Raw genomic sequence first — 22,523 nt, 5'->3', positions numbered from 1 at the left:
CTCAGAGAGAGTAACTTGTCAAAATTACACAAGTAGGATTTGAACCCAAGTCCATAGCCACTGCCATTTGCAACAAAGGATTTCCATGTAGCAATGAGAACCCAATTGAGATTAGATAACAAATTTCTAGTAGATCCATCAGCACAGACATATAACTTCTTATAGTTGCATACACCAGCACTTAAGTAGGTTGGAAAAAGCAGGTGGTGGAAGTAACCTAGGCTTGCAGATCGGAAACAGTAGATGAGGCAACAGTAGAACATTACAGGTTATAACAAGATCTGGAACAAAGGTTTGACCAACCATTACCCTCCCCCTCTAACTCTTCTTGGTTCCCTCTTAAACCTAGAGTAAAATATAAATTCCGCTGCTTGGTATTTAAAACCCTTCACAGCCTACATTAATCTAGCCCTACCATATATTACTCCCCTTCCCACTCTCAACTGGTCCAGCCAAGCTGGCTTTCTCCCTATTCCTCACACACGATACGACTCCTCTTTTCACTGGCTGTCCCTCTTCTTCGTCTTCACCACTCAGCATCCTTGGTCACCCTCATACCCCAGCTTAAGCACTGTCTCCTCCATGAAGCCTCTCCCTATTCCTATAGCTGCTTGAGTTCCTTCTCCCTTGAAATTGTCAGGTATTTATTCTGTGTATTCTGGCTCATGTACCAGTCTCTCTCTATGGAAGGTAAATTCCTTAACAGACTAGGCTGTTTCACCTTAGTGTTTGTGCCTCTGGTGCCTAGTACAGTACCTAACACAGAGGAAGTACTTAATACATACTCACTGATTAAATATGACTGTTCTGTGGATAGCAGAGGTGGAGTTAACAAATACAGGTCACAGGAGCCGAGGAGGCTGAGAACTAGGAAGCCAAGGCATTTAAGGGGGCCAGTGTCTATGGAAGTCCCCAATATATGAGGGTGGAAAGGAAGACTATCAGTAAGCAACTATCTGAAAAGGTGAGAATTTATGACCTGAATGGCCAGTAATTTATATGAGTGTCAAGGTTTGCAGAGTGTTTTACATATGTGATCTCATTTGATCCATACAACCACCCAATAACATTGTTGCTATTCTTATCCCTCTTTTACAGTAGAGGAGAATCCCCCTCAGAAAAGGTAAGTGACTTAAGGGTACCCAGCTAGGAAGTTTCTGAGACAGGATTTGAATCCAGGGTTTCTTGATTTCAAGTCCTGAGTGGTCTAACTAACTTATTGGACCCAGTGACATAGGCAGATGGAATGAATCTTGACGGAGCAGGGTTGGCTGAGAGAGTTTGGAAGCAGAAGTTATGAGCAAGCAGTATGCCTCCTTGACCCTACCATCCTTGCAGGCTATCACATGTCAAATCTCTCTTACCTTTGGGCATCTACATTCCATAATTCTCCTCTCACTTGCTTCTAAACCCTCTGCAATCTGGTTTCCAACATCATTCTTTGACTGAGATTGCTACTGAATTTTATGTATTTCTCCAAAGTTACCAATGATCTCTTAACTGCCAAATTTAATAGCTTTTTCTCAATCCTCATCCTTCATTTTTCTGCTGCATCTGATGACTATTTTTTCCTGGATAATCTCTCCTCTACAGGTTTTCATGACTGCTTTCTTTTCTGGTTCTCCTCTCATCTGTCCAACCACTGTTTCTCAGTCTATTTTGCTGGTTTTTATCCAGGTTACACCCACTAACCATGGGTGTCATCCAAGGCTCTGTCCTCGGTCAGTCTTTTAACTTTGTACTATCTTAGTTGATGATCTCATCATGAATTCAGTTACCACCTCTATGCAGACGAATCCTAGATGTATATCCAATCCTAATTTCTCTCCTAAGCTCTAATGTCAAATCTCCAACTGCCTCTTGGATATTTCAAACCATTCCAGAGCCATCTCAAACTCAACATGTTCAAAACAGAACTCATTTTCTTTTCCCTCAAACCCTCCTCCCATCCAAACTTCCCTGTTATGTCCAAGGCACCACCATCCTCCAAGTCACCTATGTTCACAAACTTGTTTTGATCAATTCCAAATACTGTTTCTGTTCTCAAAAGATTTCCCATATACGACCACTTCTCTCCATTCACAGCCACAATCCTAGTTCAGGTCCTTATCACTTCTAACTTTCCCCCAGTTACCTGTCTCCCTCCTAATTTTATATATTTCCATATACATAGCAGAACACAAAAGAAGATTGTATGTGACACAATGAATCTCTATTCCACAATGCTTGCTTTTTCAAAAAGTATATAATAATTCCATTTGTTACTTCTAAAACTATGCTGCTTGTCTGTGCATTTGTTTTTAATTTAAAGAAATTAAATATTTTTTCACCTAAAAATCTATTTTCTCTCCCTCCCACCTATCCCCCAAACCATCAGAAAAAAAAAACACAAAACAAAATAAAACCCTTGTTAACTAACATGTACAACCAAGCAAAACTAATTCTTGCACTGGTCATGTCCCAAACACATACGTCTCACAATTTACACTCCTGGTATGTTTCATTATGGGACCTCTGGAATTGTGGTTGGTTACTGCACTTATCAGAGTTCTTATGTCTTTAAAAGTTGTTTGTCTTTACAATGTTATTATTTTTACAATGTTGTTGGTATAGTACAAATTGTTTTCCTGGACCTGTCTGCTCTTTTCACTCTGCATTAGTTAATACAAATTTTTCCAGGTTTTTCTATTTCCTCTACCTTCTTAACCATTCTTATCCTCATCTTTGCTTATTTTCCTATTGAATTTTATGTATTTCTTTACCAAACTCTTTGTGTGTTTTCTGATCCTCCATCACTATTAGTAATACATAATTTCTTACAGCACAATAATATTCTATTACATTCACATACCATAATTTGGTCAGTCGTCCCCAACTGATGGGAATCCCCTTACTTTCCATCCCTTTGTCAACAGAAAAAAAAAGCTGCTATTAATATTTTTGTACTTATGGTTCCTATTCCTCTTTCTTTGAACTCTTTAGAGTATAGGCCTAATAGTGGCATTACTAATTCAGGGGGTACGCACAATTTAGTAGCTTCTGGGGCATATTTACAAATTGCTTTCCAGAATGGCTGGACTCACAGCTTCACCAACAATGCATTCTTATACCTATTCCCACGGCCTCTCTCACCACTGTGTGAGGTAGAACCTCAGTTGTTTTAATTTATATTTCTCTAATTATTAGTGATATGGGACCTTTTTCATTACAGCTATCTACAGCCTGGATTTTTTCCTTTAAAAATTGCCTGTTCTAGCTGTGTGACCCTGGGCAAGTCACTTAACCTGACTGCCTCACCAAAAAAGCAAAAAATAAAAAAATAAAAAATAAAAATTGCCTATTCAAATCATTTGACCACAGATCAATTGGAGAAATGGCTCTTATTCTTATAAATTTGAATCATTTCCTTAAAGATCTTGGGAGACCTTTATCAGAGAAACTTTCTGCAAAGGTTTCCCCCCCTCATTATCTGCTTCCCTCCTAATTTTAGCTGTATTAGTTTTGTTTGTATAAAACCTTTTCAATATAAATCAAAACTGTTCAGTTTATCTGTTTAGTGATCTTCTCTATCACTTGCTCAGTCAAGAACTCTTCCCTTTTCACATTTATAGATGTGAAAGGTAATTTTTCTCTTGCTCCTTTAATTCATTTGGAGCTCACCTTGGTAGGGTGGGAGATGTTGCTCTACGCCTAGTTTCTGCCAGACTGCTTTCCAGTTTTCCCAACAGTTTCTGTTGAATAGTAAGTTTTTATCCCATAGCTAGGGTCATTGTGCTTGTCAAACATTAGGCTATTATGTGTGTTAGTTTCCTCTGTGTGTGTGCCTAAACTATTTCACTATTTTTTAACTAGTATCAAATCACTGATTATTCCTTTGTAGAAGATTTTGAGATCTGGTACTGCTAAGTCCCCTTTCTTCCCACTTTTTTCCCCCCTCTATTTCTCTTGGGAAACTTGACCTTTTGTTCCTCTAGAAGGAATTCTGGTATTATTTTTTTCAGTTCTATAATGTAAACCCTGGGTTACTGAACAAATAAATTAAATTACTATTTTTACTATATTGGATTAGTCTACCCATGAGCAATTACTATTTTGCCAATATTTTAGCCTGTCTTTATATGTGTAGAACATTTTGTAGTTGTATTCATGTAGTTCCCGTGAATGTCCTGGTAGGTAGACTCCCAAGTATTTTATATATTCTGTAGTTGTTTTAAATAGACTTTTTCTTTCTATCTCTTCCTGCCAGGTTTTGATGGTAACATAGAGAAATACTAATGATTTATATGGTTTTATTTTATATTGTGCAACTGTCCTGAAGTTATCTGAACATTTCTTAAAATGTACTTTGAAAAATCACTATTGGCAACCGTTCTCCCTTCTGGCAATTAAAAACAGAAGAAATTAAACAAATCCACAGGGGCCGTGTCCAAAAATGTATGTTTCTTTCTGCAACTTCAGTCCATTCTCTCTGTCAGGAGGTAGGTAATTTGCTTCATCAGAGGATCTCTGCAGATCATTTGTGATCAGAGCTCTCTCTCTGGCCTTTCAAAACTTTTCTTATGTACAATGTTGTGTTCTCCCACTTCTACTCCTTTCACTCCACATCATTTTCTACATTCTAGGGTTTTCTGAAAATCTCTTTTATAATTTCTTATGGTATAGTAACATTCTGTCACATTATAAATCACCATTTGTTCACTCATTACCCAACTGATGGACAGCCCCTTAGAGTTCAGTTATTTGCTTTTTTACCCCCTTCTTTAAATCCTCCCTTCCCTCCTCCACCCTTCCCCCTGAAGAAGCTTAAGAAGTCTGTTTTGCCTAGTACTATTGTCTCTCCACTAGTATCTATCTTTTTAACTGTTCCTATCTCTACTGGTTTATTTTGCTATTAAGTTAGATGTATTTCTTCACCAAACTCTGTGTGTGTGTGTGTGTGTGTGTGTGTGTGTGTGTGTGTGTGTGTGTTAAACGCTCCTTTGTCTTGTGAGGTCAGATGCTGGTTCCCCCCACCCCTTTCATATTTGTATATTCTTTTCCCCATTTGCCCCAACTATGGAGGATTTCATCTATGATTTCTTGAAATATTGTTCTAGGACTTAAAAAAAATCACAGTTTTCAAGGACTCAGATGACTTATAAATTACTTCTCTTTGACATGTTTTCCAAGTTTCAGGTTTTTTATATTATATATCTAATATTTTCAATGTTTTTATTTTGTTCTAATATTTCATGCTGTCTCCTGGAGTTGATTTCTGTTTGGTATACCCTAATTTCCTGGGAATCTGTTACTTGGGTCAGGTTTATCACTTGCTCTTCTAACCTACAGACAGTTTGCGCTTTACAAAAATGGACCCTTCCACATATGTGCAAAAGGGAGAGAAAGGACACAGGAAGGGGCTGGATGTCTGTGGAGAGAGGGGAACAGGCATACAGTTCAAGGACATGTAGGGGCTGAGGACAGAAAGAAAGAGCAGAAGGAACAGTTATGGCCGTGGCCAACCACAAGGAGGCCTGCCTAGAATGGAGAAGAAGAACACACAGAGGGCTGACATGTAGGGGCCAGACAGGGACAGGAGAGGACAGGTGAAACTCAGGAACTAGGGAACAGACATGCAATACGGAAGACAGAAGATAGATACATGGGGTTGACATGTGGGAGAGTGAGTGGAGCAGGGCAAAGGTTTTTTCTCTCCAGTTAGAGGTCTCAAGCCACACCCCCTATCTGGGCAATCTCTCCACATACCTGGAGGTTGTTTTTTTAAAGTTTTTTTTGGGGGGAGTGGGGGGTGTGTGTGAGAGTTCACAGCCCAAGGAGCAGGAGCAGAGAGCATAGTAATGTACAGTAAAGTTAACATAGATTTTTTTTTGGAATGTGGATTTCTTTCAGAATTCTTTATATAAAGTTAAATTTGGGCAATGTGAATTTACATAAAAGGAGAACTGTGTGTATTTATTCTTCTTCCATTCTTTCCTCCAGAGCTTTTACTTCTTGCTTCATTTCTAAGTATTCATGTAATCCTTGCAGAAAATCCTTCTCCCCACACCCCCTTTGAATCTCTGCAGTTGTTAGCATTACTCTCTCCTTCTGGAATGGATTTCAAAGTGTCTGTATCACAAATAATTTTTGTAGTGGTTGGTATCTTTTTTTTTTTGGTATCTTTCATTTAGTAATCTCTTATCCTTTGATTAATTCCTGAAGAGATATAAAATCTGAGTTCAGAAGGAAGCTCCTGAGGGCTAAATTTGAGAGTCTTCTGCACTGAGATGATAGACAAAGCCATGGGAGTGTATGAGAGCTCTTGGGGAGAAGTTCCAGGATTGAAGTTGCTAAAGGAGAGTAGGCAGTATTGAAGAGGAAAATGGGTGCAGACCACTGATTCTAACTTCACAGTGAAAGTAAGGAGAGAAATATGGCAGAAGCCAGAGGGGAACAAGACCATCAAGTAAAGGTTTTCTTCAGCATTGTCCGCTACCCCGTTGAGGCAGTCAGGTTAAGTGACTTGCCCAGGGTCACACAGCAAATAAGTGTCAAGTGTCTGAGGTCACATTTGAACTAAGGTCCTCCTGACTCCAAGGCTGGAGCTCTATCCACTGCGCCACCTAGCTTCCCCTAGTAAAAGTTTTCTTCAAGATGACAAAGATCTTATCTGAAGGCAGAGAGAGGGCACCAAGAAGAGAAGAAAGGAGTGTTGTAAACAGTTTTGAATACTTCCTGCACTTCTGTTCCAGATACCAGGAACCTGCATATGAAGAAAATCAGTATATGCTGCATAGAAATCTTGCCTGACAGGAATACCACAGTTTAAAAAAAATGAAGAAACTGGCTGAAAAAGTCTTCAGCACTGCTACTAATGTCAGTTTACCAATAAAGCTGATTAAGCACATACTATATGCCAAGAACTATGCTAAGTACTAGGGACACAAAGAAAGGCAAAAGATAGTACCTACTCAAGGAGCTAAAACTAGTCCCCATGAGAAGGAAATAATTTATGAAGCCTCATCAATATTATGACCCTATTGTGAATAATGATCCACACAAGTTAGTGCTGAAGCTTTTACTCAAGTTAGCAGCCCAAAGATTAAACCTGACAGGATTTCACCTCATCTCAGCTGATCAATATTTAAAAAAAAAAAAACAACTAGACTCTTACTAGATGAAGAACCTGTAAAAAGCTTGGTGGCATAAGACTAAAAGCATTGTTATTATTATTATTATTTATGTGCTCATTTACATTCATACTCCTCTGAAACAGAGCTCTTTCAATTGAAACTTGAATATCCAACTATTATGTTTACATTGCTATAAACAAAACAACCATGTGATGGTTTTTCTCCTAGAAGTCTTTTCATAAAGTCTACAGTTTCATCAAAGAACCTCCAGCTACTATAAACTGACATTATCTATTTTCTGGGATTTCATTTAAGGCTGAAACAAAATTTTGGTTGTAAGTAACATATTTTCTGTGCAGCTGGTGCTGCTTTCGATAATCAATAATGATGAGTAATTACTATACCTCAAGTGATTGGTGTGCTGTAAAATTTAGCACAGAAATGCACCTTTGCCACTTCCCATAACACTATAAAACACAGTTTGAAAACAATGTCCTTAACACTAGAAGCTCTGGGATTTAAGAATACTTCAAAGGACCAAGCTGGTTAAATGGAGACAACACATTTTTTAACTCCATAATAAGTAAAAGAAAATAGAAAGTAGGATGAAAATTTCTATTTCAAAGGAGAATTATAATATTTTTGGGTCAATTGATGTGCCTCGTTCTTCCAGTAAACAGAGAGCACAATTTGTACAGATATTCTAAGTTTTTTCAGGGCAAGGAAAACATGCAGTAGGAGACTAGAGAAATTACAAAACTTAGAAAGTGTATTAGAATTGCAAAATTAAATACTCACAAGGAAAAGGAAGTCGGAATTCCTTAAAATACTTGACATTTCAGCACAAAGAGTCCTCAAAAACAATAATGGCCAGAATCCAAAAAATGGTTCTTGAAATCAGAGTCCCCTAAGTCAAAGGTCCACGCCTAATTAACTCAGCTCTAGTCAAACACTTAGGCATTTCACTACCGCTTCTGAGGCCAAGTTACCCTCTGCTCTCTTAAAAGAGCCCACTCCAAGAACTCTCTAAAAAGAGGACTCATTTCAGTAGGAAGAATAGGAGAAAGAATTTTGCACTGAAAAGTCCATTTGCTTACTGGTAAAATGTTGATCATTACAATAAGTCCACTTCAGGAAAAATTTCACTGTTTACTTTTTTAAAGTAAGTAGTTAAACTGTCAATAATTAGTACATACCCTTTGTTGCTCACTCCTTCCAGTACTGGAAGAGCTATTGGTGCAGGGTATAGTATTTCCCCAAATAATACTTTTGCTTCAGATAACAGGTAATGTTTATGAGACTGGCCAGCTCAATTCACAAACATCTATATTGCTTCAATGCCATTGATGCAATGGTGTTTTCAAAGGGAGGGCAAGGGTTCTAAACATTCTAGTCTTGTAGCTACTTACTTAATGATCTTGAAAAAGGATAATTTCTCTGTGCTTTGGCTTCTCAAATTCATAAGTGACTATATTTATATTATATATAGAATTTATGTCACTGTATTTTAAAGGAAAGGTTAAATTGATCTAAGGAGCTGTATGACTGAGCAAATCATTTAAACCTTCTGCAATGAGAACAGTATGTAGCACATATAATTTACTTGTATTAATTAAATTATAAAAAGAGTTTTGAAATCACAAAATGATATATAAATATAAACTATTATTATGACAAAGAGAACAATGAAAGACTCAAGACCAATAGAGTTAGGCCCTCAATTTGGCAGGGGCTGTGACAAGAACATTTTGTTCTATCAGTGATCTTTACTGGAAATAAAATTTTGATTTAACTTAACCAACTAAAGCTATTTATAAAGGACTAAACTGATAATGCTACTAAACTGACAGAAGGAATTTAGTAAAGCAATCAAATGAACAATCCAGGGGTCAGCTAGGCGGCGCAGTGGATAGAGCGCTCTATCTACTGCGCTGCCCTTGGAGTCAGGAGGAACTGAGTAAAAATCCCGACTCAGACCAAACACTTGACAATAACTAGCTGTGTGATCCTGGGCAAGTCACTTAACCCAAATTGCCTAAAAATAAAATAAAATAAAATGAACAATCTCACCTGTAAGGAATGGCTGAACAAATCAAGATGGGAAGCAACCACCATACTGCTCAATGTAGGCATATCTATGGTGACCAAAAATGCCTTTATCCATTTCAGTTGGTCAATACATAGAAACTTGTCCTTTGAGGGGACAACCCACAGTCTTTCTCATTCAGAGCGAAGCAGTGTAACCCCAATTTAAGCACAATGCCTGTTGTATAGGATGTGTTCAAATACTGGTGGACTGAATGTTGTACTAGATGCTGTGAGGAATAGTAGGCAATTTAAACCTACCTCTGGGTGCCCAGTGGAGCTAGAAGAGAACTTTTAGCATATCCTCCTTACTATACCCTTTTTTACATCAAGAAACTATGTGCCGTACTTTATTTAATCCAATACCTAAAAAATACCAATAAGATAAATCATATGTAGTTTATATACCAGAGAAAAGCATTTTTGCACTACAGAATACAAAAAATAATTTGTACTACGGAAGGATTACAAGGTGATTTCAAAAGGTTTCCTTCCTAAAGATTTTGCCAGGGATACAGGCTCCAGACCTCAGGAGACCACTTGTGGAAAGGGAAAATGGAGTCAAAGACCTTCCTCTCCAGTAGAAATCAGGAAATCTTAGGAAAGGAGAAACAAGGAGAAATGGAAATAAGAGTGACTGAGCCTTCAGTCTTGGGGCCATCATCTTGTGATAATGCACTAACTGCATCCCCAAACAACTGATACTCTAAAAAAAAAGATGAACAACTTCCTTTACTTAAGGATGAGCATAACTGGGACATCTGTAGGGGCACCACAGCTGTCCTTCCTGGCATCTCTGTCTCATCCTCAAACTCCACCTTAGGACCATTAGAAAAGTGCAGATCATTGAAAGATAGGTTGATATGCTCCCAACGAGTTCAATGTGAAGTGCCTGCGTAGGAGTACCAGTTTCTCTGCCAACTCATATTTTCTCCAAATGTTTAAAAAAGACAGTGAAGCAGTAAGAACAACAACAACAACAAAACCAGCTTGAAACAGTGGATATTATAAATGATGGAAGAGGTACAAGCAGGAATGCAGTTTTGCTCTATGCCATTTCCTTCAATACTGCTTACTATAAAAGCTATTCAGCCTTCAAAATGGAGCAAGAGGTTGCGAAGGTATTTTTTTTTAATTCATTTTGAACTTAAAGACAAAAAAATAAAAAGAACATTTCCATGTACACAGCACAACATGAGATTAAATAAAAAATTTCCATTTCAGATGATTTACTTTTTGTGTGTGTGAAAAACTATGTAATAAATACTGCATATTATTTTCAAAACTATCCTGCTGTTCTGTGTTTCCTTTTAAGTTTTCTTTTGTTCTCTGCTGTTTACTTTTTTTTCTCCCAGGATATTATTTTTTGAAATAAATTTAATTGATATTTTTTGCTTTTACAAAAACTAAATTTCCCCCTCTATCATCCTTCTTCCCCCCTCTCCAAGAGCCATACCCTAAAACAAAGAACTTTTTAAAAGACCAAAAAAAAAAGAAAAAACCACTAAAACTAACCAATACCACAAAAATATCTGACAATACACGCAACGTTTCACTCACCAGCTAAGAAATACTAATCAAAAAACATTCTTTAGAGCAATTACACATTTTTCAAGTGTTAAAAATCCTTATCTTGAATTTTTTTCCTTTTTCTGACTGTGAAATTGACAAATATCAACAAACATGAATATTTCCCATACAAAGAACAGAAAAAGGAAATATGAAAACATACATCTCCAGCTTGCTTTTTTTTCTATTTCAAATTTAATATGGTAATTCCAATAGTGCTCTGCATGTCTGTATCCCTTTACTTTTTCTTCTGTGTATTTTTTAAATGACTGATTGATGCTTTTTCTTTCTTTTCTTTTCTCAGTTTCACTTATCACCTCAATTATTTAACATCCCCTCCCCCCCCATAAAAGCCCTCCTTTGTAATGACAGGTAGAGTCACACAAAATAAATACATACTTTGGCTGTGTTTATAAATATATGTGTCTTCTGTTCCTAACCTCTCTCCAGGAGTTGGAAAGCATGATTCAGACTTCAGAAGTCATGATTTGTTACTGTCATTTAAATTTGTTTTCTTTTACATTATTGTGGTCATTGTGTAAATTGTCTACTCATTTCAATCTGTATAGATTCCTACAAATACCAGGTTTTCTGAATTGATCATACTCATTACTTCTTATAGTACAATAACATTCCATTACTATGGCAGCAGTTTTTGTTGAAGCAAAGAAGTGGAAACCAAAAGAATAGCCATCAAATGGGTAATGGCTGAACAAATTACTGAATATTATTATAATGAACCATGAGAAATGAAGAAGTGGATGAATTCAGAGAATCCTTGTAGTAGTTATAGGTACTGAGGTATAATGAAGAGTGCAGAAGCAGAAGAAAAATGTGTACAACGACTACACTGTAGAGGAAAACAACTTTTAAAGACTTAACAACTCTAGGGGCAGTTAGGTGGTGCAGTGGATAGAGCACTGCACCCTGGAATCAGGAGGACCTGAGTTCAAATCCGACCTTAGACACATAACACTTACTAGCTGTGTGACTCTGGACAAGTCACTTAACCCCAACTGCCTCAACAAAAATAAATAAATAAATAAATAAAGATTTAAGTTTAAATTTAAAAAAGGGGCAGCTAAGTGGCATAGTGGATAGAGCACCGGCGCTGGACTCAGGAGGACCTGAGTTCAAGTCTAACTTCAGACACTTGACATTTACCAGCTGTGTGACCCCTTGGGCAAGTTACTTAACCCGACTGCCTAGCCAAAAAGCAAAAAACAAACAAAAAAACACAACTTAACTCTAATATACAAAGTAAATACAAGGTAATTTGGAGTAAAGTAAGCACTAGCAGTTGGAGGGAAGGGGATTAGGGAAGATCTCATATAGGAGGTGGTAGCCTGACTTGAGCTTTGAAGGAAAATAGGGATTTCTAAGAGGCATAGGTGAGGAAGGAGTGTATTCCAGCCACAGGGGACAGACTGTACAAAAGTACAGAAATGACAAAGGACAGAATGTCATATATGAGGAATATCAGGTCCAATTTGGTTGGACTGTAGGGTACAAGAGGAAAAGTAATCTATGATAAACTTAGAAAGGTAGACTGGAGTCATTTGATCCTAGAGATACAAAGAAGCCACTAGAGTTTGATCATTTCAATGAACAGGTATTACATACAAGGCATTGCATATCTGAGAACATAAAGACAAAATGAAAAATAGTTCATGCCATCAAGGAATTTACATTCAACTACAGAAGAATGAAAAGCTATCCAAGTTCTTTAAAAATGAAAGAAATACAAATTAAGATGACCTCGAAATACTTTATACCTACTAGAATGCCAAAAATAGAAAAAAGAAATCAGCAATAGGAGGGACCTGGACTGTTGCAAACATTTTGAAGCATGTTACAATAAGCCAAAAAGCTGATCGTACCTTTTAATCCAGTGATTACAATGCTATAACTTTGTCGTATATATCAAATGTCATAAGAAAAAAGACAGTATAAAATATTCATAGCTGCTTTACTTGTAAATAGCAAAGACCTGACATTTATGTCTAATACCTAAATTGTCAAATAAGTGATATATTAATAACATGGAATATTAGAGTGCCATAAAATAATAAATATTAAAGAATACATACAATAGAAGATCTATATGAAGATATATGAAGCAAGGCCAGTTTAATCAGAACTACATACATATTACTTACTGCTACAATTAGGGGAAAAAAAGCCCAAAGTAATGAAACTTCAGGAAGATTCAAAAAAGCTCAAAGATTAAACCCATTATATTAATTGTTGTTTTATTTGGTTCTTCTTTGTTAAATGTTTAGGGTTTTTTAAAATTTGATTTTTTTTTGAATCTTTGAACTCAACACCAAAAAACTGAGCATTTCCATATCCAAAGGAGAACACAGAAAGAGAATTGTACATGAAAGTGTAAATCTCTGTACTATACGACTTACTTTTTAAAAAGGTATTAAATAAATTGAACATCATACTTTCAAAACTGTCCTGTTTGTGCTCTTATGAATATAAAATATGCTTCAGTAGCCCCCTTTCTTCCCTTTTTCCCTTTAATCCTTTTCCTTTCCCAAATTAACAACAGGATAAAAAACAACTCTTCTAACAAATAAAGTCAAACAAAAGAAATCCATGCAGTGGCCATGTCCAAAGATCTATGTCTCTTTTTGCACCTTGAGTCTCTGTCAGAAGGTGGTTGGTCTGAGCTTTGATCAGAGATCTCCGGCCTTTCAAAGTTATTCTTCTCCATAACATTGTTGTCATTGTATATTCTTCTAGCTCTTTCCACTTCACTATGTACTTCACACTTCCTATTTTCTAGGGTTCTCAGAAATTTTATCTTTCATAATTTCTCATAGTGCAATAATGTTCATGTTACACAATTTCTTTAGCTATCCCCCATGTTATGGATACCCCCTTAGTTTCCAGTTCTTTGGTTTTCTTTTTTTCTCCTTTGAATCTCCCCCCTTCAAAAACAGGAAGTTTATTTTTCTTGCAACTATTTAGCCATCCCCTCCTTTGCTGCCTGTTACCTTCTTGAGTCGGATGTAGTTCTATACCAAACCCTTTGGTGTATGTTCAACTCTTTTTTCTGGTTCCTACGAGAATGAGATTTATCTAATAATTATTCCTCAACTCCTTCCTGGATATTTATATACTCTTTTTCTCATGTATCTCAATTGTAGCAAGCAGTAAATTCTATTCCTTTCCTCCTTTCTACAATAGTATATTCCTTTTACCCTCCTTCGCTTTCACTGTCTTTAACCCTCAGAAAACAATCAATCCATCTTGTTTTTAAAAAATTTAATTCCCCCAATACCCTTTGAAGGCATTAAAATTCCATCTTTTAGAATGTTATACAGCCTTTACCAATTACACAGACAAATTTACTTTTCTAAGTGTCTCTTGACTTTTGTGTTTGTATTTCAAAGTTCCTATTCAGCTTTGGTCTTTTCACTAGATTCTTCTATTACAGGTCCATTTCTCACCTTCACTCTACCTCATTACTATACAACTCAATTTTGCAAAGTAAGTTAATCTTGGTGATAAGCCTACTTTTTAGGGTTTGGGGATGTTGCATTCCAAGATTCCTCTTCTTTACAGTGGAAGCCTGCAGGTCTTGTGTAATCTTGGCCATGCTTCCTTCATTCCTAAAATCCCTTCTTGCTTCTTGGAGTAATTTTTTTCCCTCTGGATTGTGATTAGTACATTTCCGGGACTTTTCCTTTCAGAGCTTCTTTCAGGAGGTGGATTCCTTCCATTTTCACCTTTTTCCTAGCTACTAACAGATTTTGGCTGTTCTCATATTTCTTGAAACATATTTTACAGGCTTTTAAAAAAAATCATGGCTTTCCAAGAGCCTGATGATTCATAAATTATCCCTCCCTCTCATGTTTTCCAAGCCTCAGGTGTTTTTTTTTATATATCAGACATCTTACATATTTTTCAACTTTTTAATTTTGTTCTAATATTTCTTGTCTCAAGGAGTCACTGGTTTGTGTTTCTAATTCTCAGGGAGTCCATTACTTGATTGAGGTCCATCACTTTCTGTTACAAAGTATTTATTCTTCTTCTTTACCCTTTAACACCTTTCAATTATTTTTTCCAGAACTCTTCTTTTTATGTTTCATTCTTTGCATGTATTCATGTGGGCTTTGTGGAAAATGCATTTTTTCCCCTTTTGAGTGTCTGCTTATAGTTGTTACAGAGTTAATCTCTAGGTTGATTTTTTTTTTCGATTTCTCTGGATTAATAATTCTTTCACAGTGGTCAGTGTCTTTTGTTCACTTACCTTACGGAGTTAGCTCCTGAATCGGGTCTTTGTGCCACAGCAAGCTGCTGTGCTTAGGAGTGGGGCATTAGGTGTTGCTTGGTCTCACCCTAGGTTACCGATTCTTGTGCTGTCCTCTTATCTCCCCAGTGTGCCCCTGTGCTAGAAGTACTACTAGGTCCCAGGTCTCCCTCTCTCTCTCTGGATTTTCAGGGCTCTCTTTAGCTACTCAGAATGGAATGCTAAGGACCTCAGAGATCCTGGGTCTGGGACATCTGATCTTAATGCTGCCTCTTCCAGGGGATATGCTGTGGGATTCCAACCAACCCAGACTTTCCTGTGGGAACCCTCAGCTCTTGTTGCCTCGCAATATACTGCCCTGTAGACTACAGATCTCACTGGCTTATTTCTGGTCATTCTAGGAGGCTTCAGTTTTCTTTGTCTGTAATAACAGTAGCTTTTTGTCAGGCCTTCTTTCCTATCACCCATACGCTTCTGCCTGACTTTTTGTGCACTTCAGATGAAGTCATTTACTGTAATTTCTCATTAGATTTCTTGGTCATTATTCGGTCTGTTGCTATTTTTGATTTTTTTGTATTTTTGTTGCTGCAGTAGGTATGTGGGAGTTGGGCTGCCTGCCTCTCTACAGACAGCTATCTTGGCTGGAAGTCAATGCTTATATTTTACTCTTCATTTTGCATGTTTATTTGATTATTTTTATCTTGACATTTTAGTTATAATAAAAAAAATTAAGTCATTTAAGAGTTTGAATTAGATGATCTCTAAAGTCCTTGGCAGTTTTAACATTCTATGACTATGATACAAATGAAGCAATGACTTTACCAGCATGAATCAGTAAGGTAGTCAACATTTATTAAACTCTGGCTAGGCCCTATGCTAAGCCCTAGAAATACAAAGAAAAGCAAAAGAAACTCTCACTGTGGAAATTTTCTCCGTTGGAGTAGTCTATATGACTTAAAAACAATTACAACTTATATACAGTTTAGTAGATAAGTCCTAGGGGGCACTGATTATGGCACAGACATTAAATGACTTGCCCAGGATCACAAAGCTAGTAATTATCAGAGGAAGGATTTCAACACATGTTTAAACTTCAAGCCCAGCACTCCTTTCCTTTCTATTCTATTACAGTAGGAAATACAAAAAGAAGGGAAAGAGAAAAGCATTTATATAGCAACTACTATGTGCCAGGCACAATTTTGCAAAAATTAACTCATTTGATCCTCATGACAAATCAGAAGGGAGGTGCTATTATCTCCATTTTACAGTTGAGAAAACTGAGGCAAAAGGAAGTTAAGTGATTTGCCCAGGGTCACAGGGCTGCTAAGTGTCTGAGGCTGAATTTGAATTCAGGTTTTGCAGACTCCAAACCCACCACTGTGCCACCAGTTGCCTCTAAATAGATTCTATTCTATAGATTCTATATGTCCAATTTAAGTGCTACTTTAGAGCCTTCTTATTTCTTCAGTAAGGAGCACTCCTCAAAACACCTAGAGCATTTTGTTTTTTACCATTCATGTGACACTTATTACAACATAGTACCTTACATAGTACTTGTGTACATGTATCGACTCTCCTATGAGTACAAAAGCTCCTTATGGCAAAGAACATGTGGGTTGCTTTTTTTAAAATTTAATTTTAACTTAACTTTTCTCTCAATTACATTGAAACAAAAATTTTTAACACTCTTTTTTTTAAATGTTGAGTTCCATATTCTCTCCTCTCCCTCCTTGAGAAGACAATTTGATATAGATTATATACGTACAGTCATGCAAAACATATTTCCACATTAGCTACGTTTCAAAAGAAAACACAGACCAAAAATACAAAAACAAAAAAACAAAACCAACAACCAAGAATAATAAAGAAAGTAAAAAAAAGAGTATGCTTCAATTTGTATTCAGTCTCCATTAGTTTCTTCTCTGGAGGTTGACAGCATTTTTCATCTTAAGTCCTTTGGAATTGCCTTAGATCATTGTATTGCTGAGAAAAGCTAAGTCATTTGCAGTAGATCATCCTTACAATATTGCTGTTACTGTGTACAATGTTTCCAGGTTCTGCTCATTTCACTTTGTATCAGTTCACAAAAGTCTTTCCAGGCTTTTCTGAAATCTGTCTGCTCATCACTTCTTATGTCACTGTAGTATTCCATCACAATCCACCACAATTTGTTCAGCTATTCTCCAACTGATGGGCATCCCCTCAATTTCCAATTCTTTGCCACCACAAAAAGAGCTGCTATATATATATTTTTTTACTTATAGGTCCTTTTCCTTTTTCTTTGATCTTTCTGGGGTATAGACCTAGTGGTATTGCTGGGTCAAAGGGTACGCACAATTTTATAGCTATTTGGGCATAGTTCCAAATTGCTCTCTAGAACGGATGGATCAGTTTACAACTCCACCAACAGTGTATTACTGTCTCTAATTTTCCACGTCATGTGGGTTTTTTATAAAGGTCATTTATTGCCTTGTTTTCTGTATATTAATTCTGTCACTACTCATATATGTGTATATTGTCTCCCCAATAGGATGTAAGCTTCTGAAATCAAGTACTATCTCATTTTTAAAATTTTGTACCTCTAGTCTAGCACAGTGGCTGGCATAGAGTAGGGAGTGTAAAAAATGCTTGTTAAATTGATTTGTTTTTGATAAAGCAAACCCAGATTTATCGCAGGCAGCATAGTACAGTGGAAAAAACAACTGATTTGTAATCAGAGGACCAGGGGTCAAATACCACCTACAACAGAGACTTTGGCAAGTCACTTAGCTTCTGGACTCACTTTTTCTCCTCTGTAAAAATGAGGGATTTGGACTTGATGCACTAGAAGGTCCCTTCTAGCTTTGAATGTAGGCTCTCTGAAATGTGTTCCTTGCTTGCTCTAGCTTGTCTAGTCTTCATTCACCTTCTATAGACAATCCTGTGGATTTTGCTCTTCTCTCCAGTTACATAGCTCCTTTTCCCTTCCTCATAGTCTACAGAACTTCTGAAATATGAAGCCTAAGACATAAACCTGAATTTCAAGAATTCACTGCTAAGGTATTATTGTGTAACAGTTGAATTATTCAAGGATTTGCAGTTAGGTATCAGTTAACACTCGTTAATCAAAAGACTCCAATGTTCTCAACTATTTAGTAGACATTTCCACTGGCCTGCCATCACTTTGAACTCAGCATATAAAAATTAAATTCATCATTTTCCTCCCAAAATTAGTTTCTCCTTCCAACATAGAGAACGTGTCTTATTAGCTTCTCTAGCACAGTACCCTGCACATGGTATACACTCAAACACTGTAATAAATAAAAAGAGTCCTCTCTGAGTTAAGACTTCAGGGACCTTAACTTGCCAGAAGAGCTAATTGTACTTCAGGGACAAGCTATGAGACAATAAAGAAAGCCCAACCCAGAAATCTTACCAATGATTTCTCAGTTGGAACCAAATCCAAAAGTCTCAGCATGCCTTAAATGTTATATAAAGCCAATAACTGTTTTAAATTAGAAGCTGAACTATCCTCATATGCAAAAACTGAATTTTTCTTCTCAAGATAGTGGTATGGCACTTGGGACATAGGATCAGGCCACACTGTTAATATTATGAGATAAGTAAATTAAAGAAGCAAGACTTTTATAAAAGCTTCTTGCTGCACACATTCTAACCACTTGCTATTTTTCTTACATTCCCCAAGTGTGGACTTTCAAACTGCAAACACCCAATTAATTACTCAAACATTTCTTTTAGTCTTTTCACATGGCACTACTCTGGGGTGGGGAGTAGGGATGAAGTCCCTGCTCTCAATTCAATTCCACAGCATTTACTAAGCACCTACTATGTTGTCAGGCACTGTGCATGACACTAGGGACACAAAGACAAAAACTAAACAGCTCTTACTCTCAAGGAAACTATGTTCTCTTGGGAACTGAGAGTTTGCATCAACAACATCAGCATCAACAATATCTAGAATTAAATAAACTGCTGGATCAAAGTATATAAAACAATCATTTCTGCAAAAAAATGGTGAACAATTAAAAACCATACAAAAAGATTTTCAAAATAACTAATAAAAGAAGCGCAAATCAAAAGAGCCCTGAGGCTCTTTGCCTAGCAGCAAATTGCCAAAGATGACAAAAGCTGGAAATAGTGCTGAAGTGTTGTGGACGGACCAGCACACTAATGCAATGTTGGTGGAGCTGTGAATTAGTCTGACCATTCTGAAAAGCAATTTGGAATCAAGCTAAGAAAAGTGAATAAAATATCCATATCTTTTGACTCAGAGATCCCACTGCTAGGCCTATGACCCAAGGAAGTTAATGATAAAAAGAAAAGTCTCATATAGATATGAAAAAAAATTTATACCTTCCCATTTTGTAGTAGAAAAGAACTGGAAACAAAGTAGATGTCCACTGATTGAGGAATGGCTAAACAAATTGTGGTACGTGAATATAATGGAAAATTACTGTGCTGTCAGAAATGAATATAATGAACATAGCAGAGAAGTACAGAAAGACTTACATGAAGTATACAGAACCAAATCCTGTTGATTCTGGAGCCCAGTGACTACAACACCACAAATGGGAAGAATAATAATAACAAATCAAATGAAACTGAATGCTATGAAGTTATGATAGCCAAGTTAGCCGCAAAGAAGAGATATGAGAAAGCATTCCCCTCCCTTATTTACAGAGATGAGGGACTCTAGATGTGGAATATTACAGATGTTGGAATTTTTCAATGTGATAGTTTTGCCAAACCATTTCCTCCCTTTTAAAAATTCTTTTTAAAAAATAAGGCATGGCTCTCTAGGAGAAGGAAAAACAGTGGGAAATATAGGTAATATAAAAACAAAAGATCAATAAAATTATTTTTTAAAACGAATACTCCTGTCCAATTGCAACACAAATATTTACTAACAATCTAGGCAAAGCACTGTGCTAGGCACTAGCAGATCAAGATTTAGATAAGATATAGGTGATGGAACCTAGAGTCTACATGGGCACATGTCACAAATCACTATAATACAATGTAACATAAAAGAGTCAAAAAATGAAGTGCTAAGGGAAAGGGATATCAAAGACTCCTTCAAGATTATAGCTCCAGAGCTCAAAGTAATTTCAAAGGCTTTCTAGTCCAATTTTTTTTTTTATAGTTGAAGAACTGAGGCCTAGGAAGATTAAGTGATTTTTCCCAAGGTTACACAGGATATCAAGGTTACAGATTAATTTGAACTCAGGTTTTTCGACTCTAGAGCCTCTGACTCTTTTACCAAGTGCTAATTTGCAAAAGGGTGTACCACACCACCAGAATTTGAGCAGGAATCTATAGGCATGGATAAGAATTAGAGACCATAAAGGGGATGGTATTCCAAACTTATGGAAAAGTTTAAGCAAAAGCATAGAGGTAGAAAAGTATAAAGAGTGCATGGATAACAAGCAAATAGCTTAGTTTGGTTGGCAGGTAAATGTATTGAGGAGGGATATATGAGATAAGGCTGTTAAGGTACTTGTACACTGTAAAGCATTAAGTAAATGTGAGCTAATATAATTATTATTGTGGATGGTTTTAAATACCAGGGTAAGGAATCTGTACTTTTTTCAGTAGGCAATAAGAAGCCATTGATTGGTTCTGAGCAGAGGAATCTGACAAGACTATGTATAAAGCTTAGTTTAACTATGGTGTATAGGATGCAGTGGAGCCAGAGGTAAGAGAATTTAGGAAACCTGATAGAAGACTACTGCAATAGCCCAGACAGATGATTGCCTTGTTTGGCGAAGCTTTCAAAATAGAAAGGAAGAAACAGAAAGAATGCAAGCAACACTGTGCTGGTAAAATGAACAGAATTTTGTAATGGTTTCTTCCCACTCCCTTATTTCTCATATTTAATCAAATTTAACATCAACGTTTTGAACAAGATGGAACAAGTCAAATCAGAAAAAAACAAAAAACAAACAGATTTTTCAGAAAAAGAAAGTAGCTTGTTTTAGGATCTGTTGAGTCTGGGAGGTTGGCAGGATAGCTGAAGAGATTTAAGTCTGATGTATAGATTTGAGATAATCTGTATAGGGATAATGGCTGCAATGAATGAATGTGATTGCCTAGTGGTGTGGGGAGGGGGGCCGGGGGCGGGAGGAGATGGAGGAGTAAAGAGCCAAGCACAAAAAAAAAATCTTGGGATACCTTAACTTGTCATGAAAATGACAAGGTGCAAGGGAAGGTGACAGAGGAAAAAAATTATTAGATAAGCAGGAAGAAAGCCGAGAGAGAAGACTATATATCCAGAAAGAGGGGAGGTGGTCCAAAATGTCAAATGCTTAAGAGCCAAAGAGAATCCAGGTTTGAAAAATGTCTAGTGATTCACCTTTGAGAGAGCAGTTTCTGTATCATGGTGGGGGTGGGAGGGTGCAAGGAGCTGAGAAAAAAAAATGCTCGAACCAACTCGAAAGGTGTTCAGAACTCGCATAGGCCCTCTGGCCATCTTAGCCTTAGTTAGTACTGCGGGTATTAGAATGCCTTAATTTGGAAGCTAATTGCCTAATCTGCCCAGTCCAGCATTTCACATCAATTCGTATTCAAGAGAGAAGTTTTCCAGCGCAAAGCTAGCTTGAAGTAAAGAACTGGGGTAATAAGACTGCAGCTATTCTAAGAGGACAGTCAGCCATGGGGTGCGGCTGGTGGGGGCGGGGTGAGGGTGGGGTGCAGCTGAGGGACCTAAACAGGGAATCTGCGGGGGAAGAAGGAGGAGGAGGAGGTGGCGACGACTTCTTCCGGCGCAATAGGAGCATGGCTGGGAGCGGGGAAGGAGACAGAAAAAAGCGAGAGGCAGAAGGCGGTGCCAGAGGAGCCGGCCCCAGAGTGCGGCTGCTGCTGGGGATGAGGACGCTGGATGGCCGGGTGGAAGGATGGATGCAGGGATGAAGAAGGGAGGGACCAGGGAAGGGAGGTAGCTAGGGAGGCCCCCTGGGAGTGGGGGGTAGCTACAGGGAGCGGTGATCAGCGGCACTCACCAGGCCCTTCAGCGCTCCGCTCTGCTTGCGGCCACAGAAGGCTTGCCCCTCGTCCCCTCGGCTCAGGCCTCCCGGCACCTGTCGGCAGGGCAGCGACCCAGACTCCTTACAGCAGCGGAGTCGACATAGCGAGGGCGGGGGAGCGGGGGCCGGGAAAGCCGCCCGCAAGAGCCGCCGCAGCAGCTCAGCCAGCCAGCGCCGGCCCCCCACGGCGCGTCACGTGACCGGCGCTCCTGTGTGCGCGCGCGCGCACGTGACCGGTCCCGCCGCCTCGCTAGACTCGACGCCCTTGACTCCTTCGGGGTTGCCGGGTCTCGGTCACCGGCGCTCCGGAGGCGGTGTGGGACAGGGACTTGCGGTGGTTTTCCAAGCTCGCGATGCGACTACCGTAGTCTATGGTGAGGTACCTCTCGAGATCCCCAGTCCCTGGAGTTGTAGTCTTGTTCTGTGGCACCGAAACACGGGAATCGAACTCCTGTGTCCGGCATGACTTTA

At 38.0% G+C, this 22,523-nt stretch overlaps 1 protein-coding gene across 1 annotated transcript in view; it reads right to left on the bottom strand.

Annotated features, from left to right (window-relative positions):
* The window catches only part of ABCA3 (ATP binding cassette subfamily A member 3), a 117,486-nt gene extending 95,232 nt beyond the window's left edge, over nt 1-22,254 (bottom strand). The window contains 1 exon segment of the mRNA XM_021006534.2: nt 22,029-22,254. The gene's annotated coding sequence lies outside the window, so the exon portion shown is untranslated.
* Nucleotides 22,255-22,523: the final 269 nt, after the last annotated feature.

The sequence above is a fragment of the Phascolarctos cinereus genome, unplaced genomic scaffold (genome assembly GCF_003287225.1).
Source record: "Phascolarctos cinereus isolate Bilbo 61053 unplaced genomic scaffold, phaCin_HiC Scaffold_4;HRSCAF=312, whole genome shotgun sequence".
NCBI classification, from domain to species: Eukaryota; Metazoa; Chordata; class Mammalia; order Diprotodontia; family Phascolarctidae; genus Phascolarctos; species Phascolarctos cinereus.
Note: the sequence above shows the minus strand (reverse complement) of the source record. Positions and strands in the feature narration are given on the sequence as shown.